The sequence below is a fragment of the Aedes aegypti genome, chromosome 3 (genome assembly GCF_002204515.2).
Source record: "Aedes aegypti strain LVP_AGWG chromosome 3, AaegL5.0 Primary Assembly, whole genome shotgun sequence".
NCBI classification, from domain to species: domain Eukaryota; kingdom Metazoa; phylum Arthropoda; class Insecta; order Diptera; family Culicidae; genus Aedes; species Aedes aegypti.
In genome coordinates this window covers 177,787,769-177,809,703 of record NC_035109.1, presented here as the reverse complement: position 1 = coordinate 177,809,703, position 21,935 = coordinate 177,787,769, and the positions used below count along the sequence as shown (strand labels likewise).

Below are 21,935 nucleotides of genomic sequence, written 5' to 3'. Positions count from 1 at the left end.
CGAGTGGTTAGAGTCCGCGGCTACAAAGCAAACCCATGCTGAAGGTGTCTGAGTTCGATTCCCGGTCGGTCCAGGATCTTTTCGTAATGGAAATTTCCTTAACTTCCCTGGGCATAGAGTATCATCGTACCTGCCACACGACATACGAATGCAAAATGACAACTTTAGCAAAGAAAGCTCTCAATTAATAACTGTGGAAGTGCTCATTGAACACTAAGCTGAGAAGCAGGCTCTGTCCCAGTAAGGACGTCACTGCCAAGAAGAAGAAGAAGAAAAAGAGGAAGAGGAGAACCCAACTATAGAGGATCTTCTCGAGTTAACAACATTCTGAACTTCGCAAAGCATAGATCCTAGGCAAAGATACTGTAATTGCCGAAAGGTAGACTCTGTACTAGTTAAAGCGGTACGTCAGAAACGAAATAAAAACTCAAAAGATCTGATAAGCGTCTGTTCAAATATTTGAATATTGCGGGGAAATTTAAAAATTTGGATTGCTTCGCGGAAATAACGCGCAGCTATCAATCCCCGCATAGAACAAATGAACCACAGCAACCGTTGAGGTTCTAAATACAATTCAAATCGTTGACAACTTACAGCATCTCGATTGGTGCAGTTCGACATGTTGTTGGAGAGATTCTGCAAATTAAAAAAAAAAATCATGCTGGTTTGTAGTTGCTCGATTTTCGTTGACTACGGTTTTGCATGTATACGGTTCAACTACACATAACTACGTTCAAGACCAACGTAGCTGGAAACCGTGGATAAAGTGTTTCCTACATCGGGAATTGTGTCACTATCGATTTTAATGAATGATTCTCAATGGTTTCCCCCTCCAAGTAAGTACTTTCCATGTATGCGGTATACTTATTACTCACATGCATGCAGCTGTATTCACGATTGAATCATTTTTGAAAAAGATGTACTATCAACGAAAGCTAAACATTCCCATCAGCTCTTTAGGATGTAATGGCGCAATTAATGCATGAGTTCTGAACTAGCGGAATCTCCTCTTCATAGTGGTTCTCCACAAGTTCTCGTGTGACAACCGAGAGGGTGAGAGATTCAACAAAATTTGTCGAAATCATCGAATTCATTGTGACAGTTGATGCAAAATAAACAGCCATAATATAATCTTTAAAGTCATCGGTGACTATGATAATTTTGTTGGAAAATTTAGCAATCAGTAGCTCTGGATTTTCCATGAATCAAAATTTTTCTTGCAACGCGTAATACCTTAATTGGGGGGAAAATTGATCACTGGGGTGTATTTGATCTGGTCGGTACCAATTAGCATTTCCTTCCACGAATGTTTCTTTGGCATCACATGCATTCCATGTTGTTGAATCTGCAATGAAAAGGTCAAATACACAAGTTATAAGGATTCACAACACCATTTTTAAAATTAGGAGACCTAAATTTAGTAGATAGGTAAATTGTCTATTATAAAGCTTGATTTGTTACATAACGATCAATTTCGCCCTAGTGTGTCATTTTTCATTTTTGATATTATGACCTGGGGGATGCGAATTGAAAGTCAAGAAGCAGCCAGGCTGCTGTCAAACTTAAATTTTCGTAAAAATGATATGAGTATGCCTAGAAATGTACGGTCATGATATCGTCACGCTAAGAATATGTTAAATCATTTATGTAACACAAGGACCACCAATTTTTAAAAGAAAATGTGTGCATGTTCCAAATTATGCATTGGTCTTATACAACTGTTCTACGATATGTTTCTAACCAACATACAGCCAGAAATATTCTAATCAAATCATTTTAATTATGTTAATTGCCTGCATTGAACTGATGTAGCTTTGTTCGAAGTAATTAAAGTGTGCACTTTGAATGTGGTTTCCTGCGAGACAAACAAACAAGCAACGGTTAGCACTTGTGGAAAAAATGTGTTCAATTTGATCGACCTAAATGTTCGAGTCCGCACCCCCTAGATTATGACTAGTTTTATGAAATGTTATATATTATTTCATAAAAGAAATCGATTACATAAACGGATAAAAATCAATGATTTTGTCGAAATTAAGGATAACTTAACTGAACTGGATAACCAAAGGAAAACTTAACCAACAGCTGTAAAATAGTGATCAGTGTGTCTTCGGATAATGGCACCATCAGGAAGTACAATGAACACTAGTCTTGACTGCTTCTGAAGTCCTGAAAAGAACACACACTAAGATTTTTTTCACGAGCTCGGCTGTGCAAATCTCGGTTTTCCAAATTTAGCGAATAATGAGTGTCCGGTTCAGTGATTCATTGTTTTTAAATCCGGACGCTAAGCGTTCGAGTTATGTTTTGCTTCAGTAATTAATTATTCGGGAAGAAAAATGCGGAGAAAATTTATAGGAGAGCTAGAAAAAAGTGAGTGTTTGGATGAAAATTAAAAAAATTTTGGAAAAAATGCTCCAATGATAATAATTATTGCAGGTAATCTGATTCATATTACAACAAAAGAGAGTAAGTATCCGAAATATGACATATTCCCATCAGTTCATTTTTCAAAGCATTATTATGTGTTTCCATGTAATTAGTTTCATCAAACGTAGCCTAATAGTCGCATTTGAACGCATTTTTCTAAATTTAATTTGAATTTTGCCTAGTGTCCGGAATTTGATTCAAATGTGTCCGGCTATTTGATTCATACGTCCGGATTTAAAAACAAGACTTTTGTAACTAATATCGTTATTTTAGTTTTGAATTCTTTATATCGACTAGAATTCTTGTCTTTTTCATGAAGAATAATGTCCAAACGATTCGCGACTTGGTGGTACATTCATAAAATCAAACGGAAATGGATTGAAATTAGTATCAGGTCATTTGGCACTGCTTAAGCGTCCGGGTATTGATGCATCACGGTACTCGGCAGTGCGAATCTCGGTTAAAATTAGCCGTCTTTCAGCATTCCGAGTTAAGTGTGCCAGATGTTTTAACAATCAATGGAACACGTATTAGTATACGTCACATTTCAAACCATGTTGAAAGTTTTCCCAGTTGTCAAGAATAATATTTGGCCAGAATTTTTCCAATCTTTCATTTATTTAGTTCTCTAGTTTAAAGAAGATCTGACTAGGCTGCTGATGCATGAACAATATAGGGTAGATGTTCTAGTCATGACCATAGTGGTTCCCTATTTCACCATAATTTTAATGCTTTCACACTTCAAAATATTTTGCATGTTTTAGCAATAAGATCTTTATGTTAAAACATTCAAAAAGATTTAAAATGTGAAAGTTATCAAAACTTCACATATATCCAAATAGGGAACCATTATGGCCTCAACTAGTACACTTTCCTTATGAGTTAGTTCTTAACTTTATCAGTGTATCCGATTTTGACTGATTGAGGGGTTGATTTTGATTTAATCGAAGGGTTGAAATAGTGAAACCTTTCAAAAGGGTAACGTTTGTTATTAGTTTTCCTAAATGCTTCATGTTCTATGCATACTTGATGGGCTACAATTCGCTACGATGAATCTGCGCCGAATGGATGAGTTTTCCCCAACTGGGCTCGGTCCTGGGCCAATCGCTTCCAGTCGCCCTGAACGATAAGCGAACTGCAAAAAGCCATCGTGTGCGCTGCCTACCACGAAGTCGGTGGCCTCGTCCGGGTTTTCTGGTGAATATTTTCTTTGCTTGTCGTTCTTCCGGCATACGGGCAACGTGACCAGCCCAACGCAGCCTGCCGTGTTTTATGCGCTTGACAATATCCACTTCTTTATACACTTGGTACAACTCGTGATTCATGCGACGCCGCCAGATGCCGTTTTATAGGTTACCGCCGAGTATTGTTCGCAGTACTTTACGTTCGAACACTTCGAAAGCTCTCCGGTCGACTTCCTTCAATGTCCATGATTCATGACTATATAAAACAACCGGAAGGATCAGTGTCTTGTATAACGCGAGTTTTGTTTTCGATGGCAGGCTACGGGACTTCAGCTGGTTACGGAGCCCGTAGAAAACCCGACTCGCAGCTGCAATACGTCTTTTCACCTCGCGGGTAACATCATTATCGCATGTCACTAGTGTTCCAAGCTACAAAAATTCTTCTACCACTTCAAACTTTTCACCACCTAGCACCGTTTCGCTACCACTAACACGTCCGGATCCACGTTGACCACCAGCTATCATATACTTCGTTTTTGTGGTGTTGATCGTGAGCCCGATCCTCGCTGTCTCCCTCTTGAAAGGCACGTACGCCTCTTCCACTGACCGACGGTCCATCCCGATGATGTCGATATCGTCCGCAAAGCCAAGGAGCATATGAGAACGTGTGATATTGGTACCGTTTCTCTGCACACCGGTTTTCCTGATAGCACCTTTGAGCGCTATGCTAAACAACAACTTAGAAAGAGCGTCACCCTGTTTCAATCCATCTATGGTTACGATGAAGAAATCTTGTCCACCACCCGAACACTAGATATCGATCCATCAAACGTTGCACGAATCAGTCTAATCAGCTTCGCCGGAAAGCCATGTTCGGACATAATTTGCCACAACACGTTTCTCTTCACTGAATCGTACGCTGTTTTGAAATCAACAAACAAATGATGAGTCTTCAAGTTGTACTCCCGGAATTTATCTAGGATTTGACGCAGGGTAAACATTTGATCCGTCGTTGATCGGCCCTCCCGAAAACCTACCAAGCTGGTTCGCCGACAAAGGACTTCTCATACGTTCTCAATCTGTTGAACAGAATTCCAGACATGATTTTGAACGCCGAATTAAGGAGTGTTATCCCTTGGTAATTGGCGCACTCCAGTCGATGCCTTTCCTTGTACAAAAGGCTAATGGGACATTCCAACCAACTATTAGGCATTTGTTCTTTTTCCAATATCCTCGAAATGATACGGTGAAGGAGTTCGTGCAGCTGCTCACTTCCGTGTTTGAGAAGTTCGGCCGGGAGCTCGTCCTTCCCAGCAGCCTTGTTGTTCTTCAGCCCATTGATAGCTTTCTTTACCTCATTTAGCGTCGTTCGTCATGCTCTGGCACTCCTCGTCGAACCAACCGTTCCTTGGTCTTCGTTGAGCAGTACCTACCTTTTCTCGCGCTTCTGTGCTCACCGCTCCGTGGACTGAATCCCACAGATTGCTGAAGTTGACGCTTTCGTTGATTTCGCTAATCCGTTTGTCGAGCTTTTGGTGGTAGTCCGCTGCTACACCATCTGCTGACAGGCGTTGGATATTAAAACGCAAAGATTGTCGATTGCTAGAACTCGAAACGGTTGATATTTGCGCTCGAATTTTGCTTACAACGAGATAGCGGTCTGAGTTGATATTAGGACCCTTGAAGACATCGATGACATCAGAAAAATGTCGGCCGTCTATCAGAACATGGTCGATTTGGTTGCAAAGTTCGCCACGTGGGTGTTGGCAGGTGTGTTTGCGGATATCCTTGCGTGCAAAGTAGGTGCTACTGATGGCCATCCCCGTGGTGGCAGCAAAGTTCACTAAAACGTAGGCCGTTGTCGTTGGTAACAGAGTGAACCAATGATAGGGTGGAAGAAGTCCTCTTTGCCGACCTGTGCATTAGCGTTGCCGATGACAATTCACGTCGTGTTTTGGGCATTCTCCATAGGTCTTGTCGAGACATTCGTGAAACGCGTCCTTCATGTCATCGGGTTTGTCGTTTGTCGGTGCATCAACGTTGATCAAATTTGAGATTAGCTAGTCTAGGGCTGAAAATCTCTTAAATAAATATAATAATAATCATAACGATGATCAGGCTGTAGTTGAAGAACTTGCCCCGAATTCTCAATATGCAGATCGGCTCATTGATCGGCCTCCACCTAATAACTCGCTTCATCTGCTTCCCAAGCACTATAAAACCGACTCCGTGTTAAGCTTTATCGCCACCGCTGTGGTAGATGTTGTATCTGAATGCGGTGTTAGCGACGGGATCGTCCGCTCTGAATTGACGTTCTCCAAATCTTAGCCAACGCACTTCCTGAATAGCAGCCACGCACACGCCTACTTTTCGCTATTCACGATCCAAAAGGCTCACTTGTCCAGGTTCCTTTAAGGTCCTGACGTTCCAGATACCGAGTTTCCAATCATAGTCCTTATTTCGTTACCATGTCGGTTGCCGCAAAAAAACGTTCGTTTCTTCTTCTTTCTCCATTTTTCGTGCTGGATAATGAATTCGGTATGCTGCCTTACCGGGGTTGCGCCTACATCCTACATCACGTTGATGGGACTGCCATCTTAGGTGTAGCTGACGTGATACAGCATTTCATACTCGGCCGCTGGATTCCAGAACACACTGAAAACATCTCTTCGTATTTTATCCAAAATCCATTTCGTAAAACAAGATTTCGTACATATAACGCTATTTTCATTCATTGTACGAATTATTTGTACTTGACAGAATTTCGCGATTCAGTGACTTTACGAAATATTCGTAAGATGTACGATATACAATTCGTAGATGTGCGTTATCGTGTTGTTCGTATTACGAATTGTTTAGTATTACGAAACTGATCGTTTAATCTACGAAACCATTCGTTGTTTTCTGCAACGAAAGGTTTCGTAGTCATATTTCGTAAAATACAACATGACACGACCACAGCCGAGGGAGGTAAGAAGAAGCGCGTATAAATGTTCAGTCTGAATACGAAACAAACGAATTTCGATTACGAAATGTTTAGTACATTATAACAATCATTGTTTGTTTTGATTTCGAGCTTGAATCATATTACGAAGCTGGTTGCATACATTTTACGAAACTGTTTCGTTGCAGAAATCAACGAATAATTTCGTAGTTCAAACGAACGATTTCGTAATATAAAACAATATATATTTTCAGTGCAGATGCTGTTTGAGCCGCACCTCCTAGTGTATAGACGTTCAGAACGTACATCCGCACTCTAGCTGATGTCTGAAGGACAACAGTGCCCAGGCTGCACTACCAGCTAAGTACGCAACCATTAGCTGGCGGTCTTTGTCATCATTTGACCCGTGGAAGCGCGAGGTTGGAACTTGTGAGGACCAGAGTTGGTGACACCAACCTTCCAAAACATCAGTATCTAGAGATATCATATGTTACAAAGTTTGCATTCTAATCCCTCAATGTTCATATAGTGCAAGTCAGAAAAAGCGCCCTTACCGGTCAAGTTCCCAACTAAAAGGATGATCCTCAACTCCTAAAGGTAAATCGTACTGAGTGCTGAAACTCCATCGAAGACAGTACTGCGCTATTTCTTATCGCATACAAGATATTCAACATCACCCCCAGAGTGATGAAATCCCATAAGCCCTGGGTCTCCTATAACGCTCGAGTGGGTCTTAAAGGAGTGCGTGTAATAGATATGCGTGTTATAGAAATGCATTTGATAGGAGACCTGATTGAATATATTAAATTATACTAAATTGTATCAGGGAAAAACCCAACATAGTACACATTTGTTAGTTGGGAACTTTGCCGCATGATGGCGCTAGCTAGCGCTGAAAATGTTACTATTTGTAACTCTAAAACCCATGTTATTCTATATCTCTAGAATCTGAGGATTTGGAAGAATGAATACTTCAGCAAAGTTGTTTATTGAATCAAGGGCTGTTCGCGATGACGAAGGCAATTACCACAGTTGACCCTATGCGTGTAGCTCCGATTTCTTTACATGTCAAAGCATAGGAAGTCAATTTTCAAATACGTCTAAGAACTTCAAAACATAATTGAATTAAATTCTGTTAAGTGTACGGGGTTAGATTTATGATAAGCTCTAGAATCCGCAGAATATTGAGGAAAAAATACAAACATCAAAATATTGTGCCTGTAATGTAGCCCATCAAAAGTTTATCAACATGTACTGAAAAGATGTTAAATAGCTATTGTAGTTAATTTAATATAAACCTTTAAAATTTCACTTCCTATACCTTGTGGGTAAAATTTTCGACGCTTCACGCACCGAGTAAACTTTTTCCAGATGGCAGCACCGTACCTTTGTTAGAGCGAATACGCTGCGTGTCTGCTTAACTCAACGAACTGCCACTAGGGGCACTGGTGAGCATCAAATATTTCAAACTTATATATCTCAAGTTTGGGTTACCGTCGTTGGGGGTGACAATGGGTCAAAAAAGCATATGTACGATTTGTTTATTGTTTGTTTAGCTCCAATAAACTTCAAATTTGGTGTGTATGTACTTTGATGGTATATTAACAACTGTTCAAAAAATTATTGAAAAATTTTTATTCACAGCGGCACTACAAGTGAATGAAAAATGACCCAATCTCACCCCATAGAGGGGGTGACATTGGGTCACTGGAATTGAAATAGCCTGTTTTTGAGAATATTATTGCAAAACCATTCACAGCTGAAAAATATTGATGAAACACGATGCAAACAAGACGAAAAGATATCTAAGATGTTACAGAAGTATGATAAACCCACCTAAAAGAACTATTATACCAAACAATTGAAGAACTATGAGAAAATATATGAGACCCAACATTTATCGTCAAGTTTACATAAATATTCCTGTTTTGTTTCCCTCAAATTATCTACAAAGTCTCATCCCCATTGCCATAAAGCCTATTCAGCTTTCCCAGAGGTGTACTGAAACAGTGATTATTTTAAACCTTCGCAAATAGTTATATTACGGTGCGACATTACTCGATCAATACATTTCAGGCAGATGTTGACGTCATAATCCCGGTATTTCAGCGATCCAACTCATTCGTACTTTCGAGAGATGTTTCTATATCTGAAAACACTGATAAATAATTAAATTAAAAAAATCCATTTGATAAAATTTTACGATGGTGCTGCGCACGAAACACAGTTGCTGGTTTGAGAAGTTGTCAAAATGCGTTGCATTGTTATTCAATGCACGGAATCCTCAAGTAGACTTGTTTGATGTTTAGAGATGCTGTATTTAGAAAGAATAAACACATCTTAATGAGGAATGAGAACACACGGCACCGTAAAATGTCAAAAAAGTGGTCTTGCGATTTCATTTACTATCGTTCTTGCTTGACCCAATCTCACCCCCATTTTCAATGTTTTAGACATCGTACCGAAAAAAATGAAATTTTTGTGGAAAAATCAATTTGATTCCGGAAAATACTTGTGAAGTGTAATGAAAGGACTTTCAACCTTCTACTAATACAACGATAGAGGTTAAAGTACATGCGTTATACTTTGCACAGGAGAAATTTTATCTTGTAAATTTTATCTAGTTTCGACATACAAGTTTATTGATGTAGTAAACAAAAACTACTAATTCTAAAAATGTATATTGTGATGAATTATGTGTAATAATGAGTTACCTAACATATGAATGATTAATTCTAGTGATATCAGCGTTATTAGCTGAAATATTTCAAAAATCATAATTTTCCGTTTTGGCCCAATCTTACCCCCTAGACCCATTGTCACCCCTATCGACGGTATGTTAGAAAACTAGTGTCTTCGGCAATGTTGATCATTGGTTCGACGACTACAAATTGCTTGTTCAGTTGATTTCATATGTTGTAAGTAGGAGGAGCTAGTGAGCATTAAACCAAAAACTCATATATTTTAGGAGGCAGATCAAATATCAAACTGTGTTTTCAGTAAAATTGCCTATTAATCCAAGGGCAATGATTAGCATATCTGAATAGTGTAGAATAGTGCCACTAGTTGCAATTTATGCGCATCAAATATTTGAAACCCATATACTTCAAGATTTTTTGTGGTACTTTAGTTCGCCATTAACGAGTTAAATCGAGTTCATATATGGTTTCTCCATAATCTTGCATTACGAAAATATGGTGAAGCATACGAATGCCACAGTTTTCTCAAACCGGAAACACAAAACAATGAACATTTTTGTCGACAATTCCTACAACTAAGTTTTCATCATTTCGATACACAAGATTTTGAAATATTCAGCTCTCTAGAACCTCTCAGATATCAAAAATCGAATTAATCAGGCATGTACCTACCAGGCATGGCTGCCAATCAAACAACTTTTCCGAAAACTTCAACCTTCTCACTGATCCGCATTGTTAATATAAAAGTTTTATTTTTTTTTATGTTAAAAAATCAATGCTCACTAGCACTACTAGCTCGTTAGGTTCAGGACTATGTTACAGAATATCGTAATAACACATATTTCTGAATCAGACAAATAATTTTGCTGAAAACTTTAGTTTAATGGCTGTTTCGTATCATGAGATATAAGTTGAAGATAATTGATGCTCACTAGTACCTTCTAACGGTAGAATGTTTAACATGTTAGGCATGCAGTGCATAGTACACCATTTCACAAAAATCGAAATGTCTGGGATTCAACTAGTCACCCCCTAGTCCTAATTGCTATATTAAAACAAACTACCAGACAAATTTTCATTCTAACAAGAATTTGGAAAAACGAAAATTGAAATAAATACCACTAGTTGAACGTATTATTAGTACTTTACATTTTTGAGAACGTTGTATGCCAATTAGAGATGGTTTTGACCTCATAAAATTGATTTCTGTTCATTAAACTACCCGTAAAACATACATTTCTCCACAGTTTTTGTTCTACGAGATTCTCAACCTCATGCCTAATCATAAAAATTCAACCGTAGTATCATTCCTTTGTCATTTTTGAACATTATTGTAGTACATCATTTTCGTATCTGAATTACAGATAAACTGTAAAAAATCGTCGGATATACGACATTCCTCATGTCACGGCATTTAGAGCTGCAATTGTTGACATGTTACAAAATTGAACATAGTAGCTTTGCTTTTTCAATGATGAATGATGATTGAAGCAAACATCTAGCAAATGTCATCGATGCAGTCGTGCTTCAAACAACATACGCATTTGATGCCAATCAATTACATATGTGATATAGCCCCGAGGTCAAGCTTCTCGACTACCGATCTTGAGGAATACTCGACACCGCACTTCTTAGGTTAGAGACAAGGACACGTTAATGCTTCCAGTGGACGATTATGTCCTTTGAAGGAAGCACCACACTAGACAACGGACTAGCATGCAACGTCCAGTGGCACAGTCGAAATACGTTCCTGACGAAAAGTTTTCCGGACTGAAGCGGGAATCGAACCCACACTACTTGACTCGATGCGGCTAAATACTTGATAACACTAACCACACGGCCACGAAGCCCAGAACTCACGCCTCTCACGCCGAGAACCTGGGATCGAATATCATCCCCGAGATAGTCACGTATGACGTAAAAGATACGATGAAATTTAAATTTGAAATGTCTTTTTCCCATATGATTCGTTAACACACATTTTGTAGAGCAAAATTTAAGCACCATGCTGATGTTGTGTACGAACAGTGAGGGTTTTCCACATGTTTGTGTGCGAAATCATGCCTTGTGTGACAAATACACTAGTTGATACACTAATGCAGCCATTCCACGAAAAATCGATCTAGTGGGTCACCGAGTTCCGTGAAAATTTGCTAAACTGTTCCCTATCCGAAATAAGGATACACGTGTTTTTTGATTTTTTGATTAAGGTGACCATTTCCGAAATAGGTTGACCAAAAATTGCGATATTGCAAAATTTTTAGCTCTCATTTTGTCCAAGAAAATTAAAAATCGGTCAAGCAAAAAAAATATAATTAAAAAAAATGCAAAATCGCGATTTTTCTTGTCACCCTATTTCGGACATGGTCACTCTGATTAAAAAATCCAAAAACACTTGTATCCTTATTTCGGATAAGGAACAAAATTGCAAATTTTCATGAAATTCGGTGACCTACTAGGGAAAGTGTACCAGTTATGGACATAGTGGTTCCCTATTTGGCCATATGCGAAATTCGAATAACTTTCACATTTTTAATCTTTTTGAATGTTTTAACATCAAGATATATCGTTAATCTTACTGCTAAAACACAAAAAAACTTTTAAAAATGTTGTGACATTCAAATTATCACGCATGGCGAAATAGGGAACCACTATGGCCATAACTGGTACACCTACCCTAGATCGGTTTTTCGTGGAATGGCTAAATGGATATAATTGCTGAAGGCTGTAAGCTCATTTTCATTAACATTTCAGTTGTTTAAAGTTAAGCTTGGGTCAGCACTCCTATACAATCACATATATGCGTGCGCCTTGTGCTTCAGCTCGCCCAACGCCAAATGCGCTTAGTGGCTACCACCAAGTTCTGTTGAAGAATACAAATCAGTATTACATGAGCTTAACAAATGAACTTCAGATAGTTAAAACACCAACTTAATCAATTTTAATCATGATACAACCTTCTACAATATTGTTTGCTATGGTATCAAGTAGTGTTTTGACATTCTTGGTTCTATTCAACGCGATCAACGATATCCCTGAACCAAACAGCAGGTCATGAGATGTTTCCCATATGTTTCAGCAGAAAATCTCATGTTAACGTCAAGTTAAATGCACCAGCTCATGGAACGACCAAATGAGCTGAAATTTTCTGGAAGTCTTTCTCTGACCCTAAGGAACTATCCTGAGGGGTGCCCCGTGGAATTATACAACTTTATTTATCTCCCATACTGAGCTGGGTCAGTCTACTGTGTAATAAAGGTAGGATAGAATAGAATAGAAAATCGTACTGTCTTTCGGGTCACTTAAATAAAGGAAGGAGTGGTACATTTCGTATAAAGATGATTTGCTTAAGGACGTTTAGCATAATGTCATTACCTGTCTTCTTGTATTGGGCTGCTTTATGCATGCTGCATTATGTGAAACGTGTTTATGAGAAATTAGTTTATTATGAGTTGAACTATATCACATAAACTTCAATCTGCTTAACGCGAAAACTGTTTGAATTCAATATTAATGGCTGAAATGTTTTTATATTCCCTCTTACAAAGACGTTAATTTTAAGAAATAGTATCATCGTTTAGGGGGACATTGGGCCAAAGCATGATCTCAAATACTTCAGCAATTAATGGGAATATTAACATCTGTCTATCTAAGCGCTTGCGCAGCCAGTATTGAAAAGCATACTGAAAATATTGGAAATCATTCCTGTATTTTCTTGTCAACATTACGACCTTCAGGATATTCACGAATGAAAAACATGATGAGTGAAAATTTTGCAATTTTGCAAGAGAAGAAACGGGGACCGTTTCATTGAGGGGGACAGGTAAAATCGTTGGAAGTGGCGACGCGTAGCTAAGATAATTAATGCACACTCCGTTGCTATTTGTTCTTCTTGCCTTGGAATGGGATACAGATATCATTTCCTATGTCCTGGCTCGAAAGCCTGGGCTTAAGCGCCATTACTCGCTCTCTGAAATGAAAAGAAAACTAAATCTAATTCATCACCCATTATTCAACCGTATATAAAGCCTCCAAATTTACTACAATGTTCAAAAAATAAGGATAAATTAGATATCTTTCACCAAAATTGCAGATCAACTTCAATCCGTATGCCACAGTAGTTGGCATAATTCATCAGCAATTTCAAACCAGAATGTTGACAAATTCATGTGTGAATTGATCATTTAGCAAACACGTATTTAGTTTATTACAAAACAAACTTAATCACTCCAAACTTATTTTTATTCTACTGCAGTTCAAAACTGTTTTGCAAAAATAAACCTTCCATTCATAAAGACTTCATGCCACAAATAATATTGAGTATCATATATTCAAAATTTACTCAACACCGTAAACTTATCATAGCAGCCCATCGCGTTGAAATATGAGGTGCAATTCTCCTTATGTCAACCAACACACCATCACCTTGGACCGATGTACGAGTTCACTAATTTGACATTTGAGCGGTGCCAAATTCACTAGTTGCCATGGCCACCTAAATAACACGGCACCGCTCAAACGTCAAAAAATGAACTCATGCATTGATCCATAGTAACACCTGGTGTACCATCAATCTGCATAATTTTTATCACCTTCTGGCTGACAGCGGGAAATCTGCTCGATTACCAAGGCTCCAAAAATATTTCCTAGTTTCAGTTTAATTTCTTTCCCGTCTGATCGTTACAATAAACTGGAAAGATATTTCATACTGAAACATACGCGTCGACCAAAACTTGCGGATGAGTTTTCAACTCAAATTCACTTGTTTCCACCGAATGTCAGCATTTATTTTCACCAATTATTCCAAAAAATAATAAAACATACAACGACATTGCCTCTTGGTATGGTAAAATACTAAATTCACTAAATTCAACGGGTGAACTTCCGGTGTTGGAATGAATGACCATCATCCTAAATTCAGCTGAATGCGGATCGTGATACGCGAAACGAAGAAAAAGTACGAAAGCTGAAAAATTTCACGCGCACAGCAAATAATGGGGATATTATTATACCTTTTTAATATAATAGTCTTTGCAGTTATGAACAGCTATAAATAAAAATGGAGTAGTGTTTGTATGTCACGAAATGGCTTGAGAACGGATGAATGGATTGACGTAAGTTTTTCACAGTTGCACTCGACAAGGGACGCCACGTGATAGTGCGAGGAAAAAGTTTGAAAACCTTCTGGAACAATAGGGAAACCGGGAGAAGACTAATCTGTCATTTTGTATGACGTTTACTATAGCCTACTTGGTGGCTAGGCGAAGTTTGCCGAGACCACTCAATAAAAAAGATCTCGGGAACTAGTAAATTATTTTCAAAAAATCATTTAAAATAGCCCGAAAACAAAGTATTTTCAAATTATCGCTACTATGGTGATATGAGAAATCTCTTTCAAATGGATGAACACTATTTTAAAATCTCACTCTCATGAAAAGCTGTAGGAAACTTAAGCGGAACTATTCTCTTGATTTGTACTTATTGCGAATTGATTTGACTTTGTTTGGCCCACTGTCACCTCCTCGAAAGGGTTAGAATGGTCCAATCTTCATACGTTTTTCAAACAATGAAAAACAAACGAATTTCAAATATTTGTTCAGCATTTGCAAATGTACTAGCCATACACGTATTCTCATATTCAGAGGAACATTTCAAGTCAAATTATGAAACTAATTCAAAAATCAATCAGAACATACACATTTATGTCCCAATCTCATCCCCGATGACGATGAGTCAATTTGTGTTCCCAATTTGACTCTACTTACCGAAAACAACTCACTTGCTTTAACAGGTACGTACAGAAAAAGCATGTGAGCGCTGGAAAAATTTAACGCGGGTGGCGTAAATTAGCACCATGTCAATGATTATTTATTCAATATATGAAAGTTTCCATTTCGCCAAAAACAGATGCGGAAATGTTACAGAATTGCAGTCAAACACAATGCTTACAATTTTACTGGATGGCAAGAAAAGACACAAGAACCATTTTAGGAATTTCAATATTACATTCTTTTTATAAAATTGTCATGAGTTTAATTGAAAGGAGCAAATCACGTAAAGAAATAAAAGTTTTGAAATAAACCTACAATTTGCGAACATTTCTTTTGCCAATATTGAGATCTAACAAAATGACCGAGTTTAAGCCAGTTTTTTTCAGCTCTCTATCGGATACCCGTCCTAGTGACCTTCTAGCCAATATTTGAACTATACTATCGAATTAATTTGAAGTGTTAGTTGATAATTTTAATTCCTCAAGAACGTGAAGATGTTTAACAAAGATCACGATCCAAAGTTACTAAAAAAGAAGTTTATGGGGTGGTTCTTGAAATTCTATAATTAAAACTAAATTGAAGACCAACTGTAATACTGACTGTAAATATTTAGCTATCTAACATATTTTGAATCTTCAATCTAACGTACAAGGTAAGCACCACTAAGAAATAAGTTTTAAAATGTGTTCAATCACTCGGTAGACAAAAACACTGTTCGACAAAAAAAAGTCGATATGAATGCACAGAGACCGGACACCCCGGGCTTGAAAGTATAAAAATAAACAAAAATAATGGCGTTTTCAGAATGTTCGTGTCTGCCCCAGGTCATTTTTAAAATATACTTGAACTTTTTGCATTTTTTATTTAAAAATCTAATCTAATCAATAAACCGACACAGTGTTTTATATTCAGGACAGGGGAATTCATGTGCCATATAATGTTTTCTACTTTAAATACAATATGAAGAGTTGTAATAAGATTTGCAGGGAGCCCTCCCCCCTTTTTTGTACCCACCCCATTTTTAAAGTATCGCAAATGATGGAATATTTCATATACAGGGGGTTGTCAAAATAACTGGGACAGGCAAAAATTGGGCCAACTTTGGAATGCTGTAACTTTGACAAAAATTGACCGATTTCAATTCTTTAAGAAGTAATGGACGGGTCAACTAATCTAGTTTTGAGGTGCATCCACGGAGATGAACTATGACCACCGGATACCGGTGATAATCCGGATTTCCGGAAGCATGTCTTATGCAGTGAAATTATGACGTGTTTTTAGCAAAGGTCTCGGCTAAAAAATCAAAATTTTACTACACATGAAGATAGAAGATCTAATTCTGAAGCGATTGGTGCGCCAAGTATTAATATTGGTCCAGAAACAACCAATATATGACCATTTCCCCGGAATCGGTGCCGGTAGTGGATCCGAATTGGGATCAAACAATTTATTCACTCAAAATATGTCGCGCAATATTGTTTTCTCCCTAGCTTATCATAAAATACCCTATTATAAGTTGAAAATGAGTCTTGTACAGATTTGGTCACTCCTGGCGCCGCCCAGTGCCCCGGGGGAACCTTGCATAGGGGACATTTCGATTTTGACACCAAAGCATATCATGCGACGGCTCATTCTTCATGTCTTGTCGTAAATAGGGCAACTGTAGACTCAAAATGGATAGTTGACTACAGTGACTACTTCCGGGACCACTGGATGTTCCAGAGGGAACCTGTAATTAGGGACAATTGATATTGAACTCCAATACATATCGTGCGACAGTTCATTTTTCATGTCTCGTGCTAAATAGGGCTATTGTAGACCTTAAGTGGATATTTGATATACAGGGGGTTATATCAAATATTCCATCATTTGCGATACTTTAAAAATGGGGAGGGTACAAAAATAGGGGGAGGGCTCCCTGCAAATCTTATTACAACTCTTCATATTGTATTTAAAGTAGAAAACATTATATGGCACATGAATTCCCCTGTCCTGAATATAAAACACTGTGTCGGTTTATTGTGTAGATTAGATTTTTAAATAAAAAATGCAAAAAGTTCAAGTATATTTTAAAAATGACCTGGGGCAGACACGAACATTCTGAAAACGCCATTATTTTTGTTTATTTTTATACTTTCAAGCCCGGGGTGTCCGGTCTCTGTGCATTCATATCGACTTTTTTTGTCGAACAGTGATAATAGATACCTAATAAATGCGATAAACTCGATAAAAGCACACAATCCGTTACTGGTTTGCCAATACTGTCCATATGTGACAAGCCAGAACTATTACATTGTAACATTACAGAGAGGGACTCCAGTCGTTCGTAGATCCATAAATAGCACGTGGTCTTCGGAAAAAGCACTCCACGTATCGTCGTGTATATGGGTGTAATAATCAATTCCGATTAAATGCACTTTCCCAGTTGTTATTTCCCTGGCGCTCGCGCTTTCATACACGACAAGTGGAGTGAAGATGTGGCCCACAATAAATTCTAATCCTGAAATTTTATGATTTCCGAATTTTCACACATATCAGGCTTTCCAAGAATCATCGTCCTACGGCACATGTGTGTTCATACCGCTCGAGGGAGCTGTACGCCGAATAGGAACAGTGGATGAAACTCGAGAAGTCAGGGGACAAATTAGGCTAATTTCATACATGGGCTGTAGCTGGGAACCTTAAGTTTGCTAAGCATTTTATTCTGTTGATTTCTACAATTTTAAGTTTTGTGAACTACATTTCTTCTTGACAAAATATGACCATTTTTCATGGAGCCTCACCCACTGTGATCCGTTGCGTTCCTCGTCAATCGAATCTTAATCAATTTGCCTTCGCGCGGAGGCTTCTGCATGGATAAATCCATATAAGGAATATAAAAGGAGGAAACGTTACGGATTACTGCTCAATCGAGACTCAAAAGTGGTATCGTGTTGACGATCTGAAGAGAGGGTGCCAAAAAAAAAGAAGTGATACATTGTGAATTTTTATTTACCGACCGGAAGCGGACAGCATATTTGGGGTCAGTTCAACCACGTGGGAGGAAGAAAGGATTCACGTGTCGCATTTTCGGTGCCAAGCGGAAGGAAGAATTACAACCAAAAATTGTGTCAGAAGTGTGGCGGTTCCGAAGTGCATTCAATTTGGGCTTTTGAAAAAGTTAACTTAGTGTTGGACAGTGGATCTTAATGATATAAAAATATTAGTGTATTGAGATCAAGTGCCTATTTTGGAAGCTTTTGCATTAGAAGGGTGTAAGGATTCTCCAGTTACATTAAGGTAAGTGCTATGCGTTAATATATATTTTTCTGTTTTGACATAAAAAATAAAATAAAAAAATATGTTATCAAACCACATTGTGAGCTCTCTAACGAGTCGCAGTTGTCAGCGCTTAGTACTTATATCAAAATGAAAAGACAAATCCCTAAGGTCAATTATACCCTGAAGTGGACACGTTAAATTTATGTGTTATTTTTTTGAATTCGACTATCTTATTTTCCAAAAATTCGAATCACAGTGCCTTTATGTTTCATATTCTTGAATTTGATTGAGACACACTTTTAAAATTAGATAATATCTGCTTATGGTTGATGTTTCAAAGAATAATCTTGCAAATAACAAGTAATTAAAATAAAATACTTTTGAACACTTGAACTTCTTTTCAATGTGAAATGAAAGTTATATTAAAATAATTAAATAAGCTAACAGCGCTCAATTAAACAAACAAAATCTAGCAGAAAATTGACACATTGCAAATGTTGAAAATACTAAAAACTTCATCAAATCTATTCAGCTAAACGTTTGGTGTTATATAGCCGAATAATGATCGGCATACAATATTTGACCACATCGGACAAACATTGTTTGTCAATCAAAACAAATCTGTTGATTTCAAACAATTTTCTTACTCCCTACGTAATTCCGACCAAATATTTAAATATTGAGAACTGTGTACTACAGTGTTAGCTTAAAAATTCAAAAATATCAGAGACAGATTGAAATCTCCGCCTGTGAGTTGAAGAGCAAACATTCTACTTCATAGCCGGCGGTAACTGCATGCCAACGGTGTAGATACAAAAGATAGAATAATGTGCTCTCATGTCCATCAATAAGGCTGTCAAAAACGTTCACATATTTGGCGAATATAAAAGAAAAAATATCGAATGGCGGCTCGCTAGACAAAAGGTCGAAAATAATTTGCTTTGTGGGAAATTATTCCGATTTTGAGAAATTTTTGTTTGCATGAAAAACCGAAAATTGGCACAGATTTCTTGTAGGTCGAAAATTAGTGCTTTTCCCCTACTTAAGCTATTCCAGCTTAGTAGTTATTGAAATTGCTTTATTTTTTTAAACTCCTTAGATATTTTAATTTAAGTACCCCTTCTCACACTAAACCAAATAGCGCCATCCGTTTTTTTACTAGCGCTGCCTGCTCTGTACGTCTAACCTAATGCAGGAAGTACTTCCGGCATTAGGTTTGACGCACAGGGCAGGCAGCGCTAGTAAAAAACGGAAGGTGCTATTCGGTTTAGTGCGAGAAGGGGTATAAATGATTCAAATTCCTAATCTCAAATTCTGGGTGTTTCAACAATGTTTCTACATGACTTGCTTCGACATTCATTCATTCGACATTTATCCTCGACAGAATTATAAGAAAAGCAGTTCTTTTTTACAAAATACCGAACAGGATTTTTTTAAGAATTCTGGACACGACATTTATGGGTAAAGCTAAGTATGCTGTTTCGCTAAAGAAAAGTACATAAATTCCTAGACTGAATGGGGTAAGAAATTTCCTACAGAGAACCCTATTTGAAATGACATTTCTTCTTAACTGCGTACTGCAATCAAAGAAATGTGATTTTCTTGACCATTTCATGCAAGTAATTTTCCATTTTAATCTTGAGATTTTGCCCGTGGTTCAAAAAGGCTAGCATATTAAACGAACAACATCTTAAACGTTGTCTCCAATCCACAAGGGTCCGAATCGACATTTTAGCAAGAAAAAAGTGTTTTCTCTGTTTTCGTAGATTAAAGACGTTCGATGTCTTCAGAAAAGTTATTCGCAATTGAGTTTTGCATCTTCTAAGAAAAAAGTTGAATAGGGTGGCCCTTATTTAGATATAAATTGTGACTCAAACTTTTTTGTTTGATGAAATTTTTGGCTGCGCTCTTCCACAAACTTTTAGAATATGTTATTGTAAACAACTTTGTTGAAAGCACTTTTGATCTTACTCTTCATTTGAGCAAAGTGTATTGATTTTAAAAATTTCAACTTGGGGTGGGCCCGAAAAATCAGTTTTTTTGGCAAACTTTTTTGTTTTTAGTTTTACGCGAATGTGGGTGTCCAGAGGCGCGTCCGCGTTCGAAACCATGGGTAGGACAAACGTTATGCACAGTAAAACTAAAAAAATTTAACCCTACGCAGTCGTAGGCTAGGAATTGAAAATTTACTATATTTTAGGACTCAAACGTAGAAAGGTTGAAATGACATTTTTATGGGTTTTGAGTGAAGTTGAGTTGATATTTCAGACGATTTTTCCGCTCAACAGCAAAAATAACATAATTCTTAAAGGACTGAATTGTTCCTTGACTCCCATACAATTTGTGTAGAAAGAAAAAAAATGGTAAAAAAACTTCAACGTAGATTTTCTCAAACAAGATTTTTGTCACTGATGTCTCTAACCTCCTCATTTCCATGCCAGTCGTTACCACAAGATTAAGAAAGCTTTTCGTCTTTTCAGGGCTAGAAGCAATTTAGTGCTTTAATAATATGAAATTGGAGATCTCTCACCTGAAAAAGATACCTAATTAGGTACCAAAAGAGGCCGAAAGAAACCAAAGAGGAACCAAGAAAACGAAACCTAAAAGGAGCCAGGAGATATTTTTTTAATTATTTTGTGGAAACAGAGGAGACATTTTTCTAAACTGTACGCTTTTTTTCTCGACGAGTATTACTGAATGTATTTTTCCACGCTTTTCTCTTGGATTTTTTTCAGAAATTTATTCAAGTATTTGTCGAAATAATCAGACATTCCACCAGAAATTCCTAAAGGAGTTCATTTAGTGATTATACCCCAAGAAATTTCTTCTTCAATTTTACTAGGAATTTACCTCAATTTTATTTTTTTTAAATTCAACTTGAATTTTCCCAAGCAGAACCAAAGAAACGGAATTTCTCCAATCATCTGATTACATCTAAAAGTTCTTTGAGAATCCTTACTCCTTACTTCCCCAAGATTTCATTCAGATTAATCCATCGATTTCCATGGGACATCCTCCAAGATTCCTCGTCAAAATCTATGAAATTGTCAAATTTTCTATAAAATTGTCTTTCAGGATTTATGTAAGAATTCAACTTCCTTCAGCAATAGCTTCAGAGATTCCGTTTTAGATTTCTACAGCAATTCCTCCAGTAATTTTTTGAGATTTTTTCAAGCAAGTCTTGAATGTTCTTTCATGATTTTTTCCAGGAATGTCTCCAGGGAAATGCAAAGATATTTCTATAGGAAATCCTAAATTATCATCTGATAAAACTTATGTAGGTTTTAAAATCAGCATTAATTAACAAGGATCTGTGAAAAATTTCCTGAACTCTTAAGAAAGTTTAAAAAGATTTCCTAGATAATTTGCTTAGATAATTGAAAAAATAAATAATCGGATTTCGGGATAGTATTCCGCAAACTTTAGAATTTCTTTCTTCGAAAGAAGTTTTGTAGAATACAAATATTTGGAAGATCTACTAGAGCAGCAACTGGAGAATTCGATTGAAGGATCATTGAAAAGATATCTGGAACAAATTCTAAGATAGTTTTGAAAAAAAAAACAGTAATACATGAAGAAATCACAAAATGTAGAAACTTTGGAATTCTCAAGTGTTTTCTGGAGAAAATTCTGGAGAAATTCTTCT

General features: G+C 37.3%; 1 protein-coding gene across 1 annotated transcript in view; it reads left to right on the top strand.

Annotated features, from left to right (window-relative positions):
• The first annotated feature begins 17,946 nt into the window (after positions 1–17,946).
• Positions 17,947–21,935, top strand: part of LOC5573583 (neural/ectodermal development factor IMP-L2) — a 120,390-nt gene continuing 116,401 nt past the window's right edge. Inside the window, exon 1 of the mRNA XM_021849153.1 lies at positions 17,947–18,307. The gene's annotated coding sequence lies outside the window, so the exon portion shown is untranslated. The remainder of the gene's footprint in view (positions 18,308–21,935) is intronic.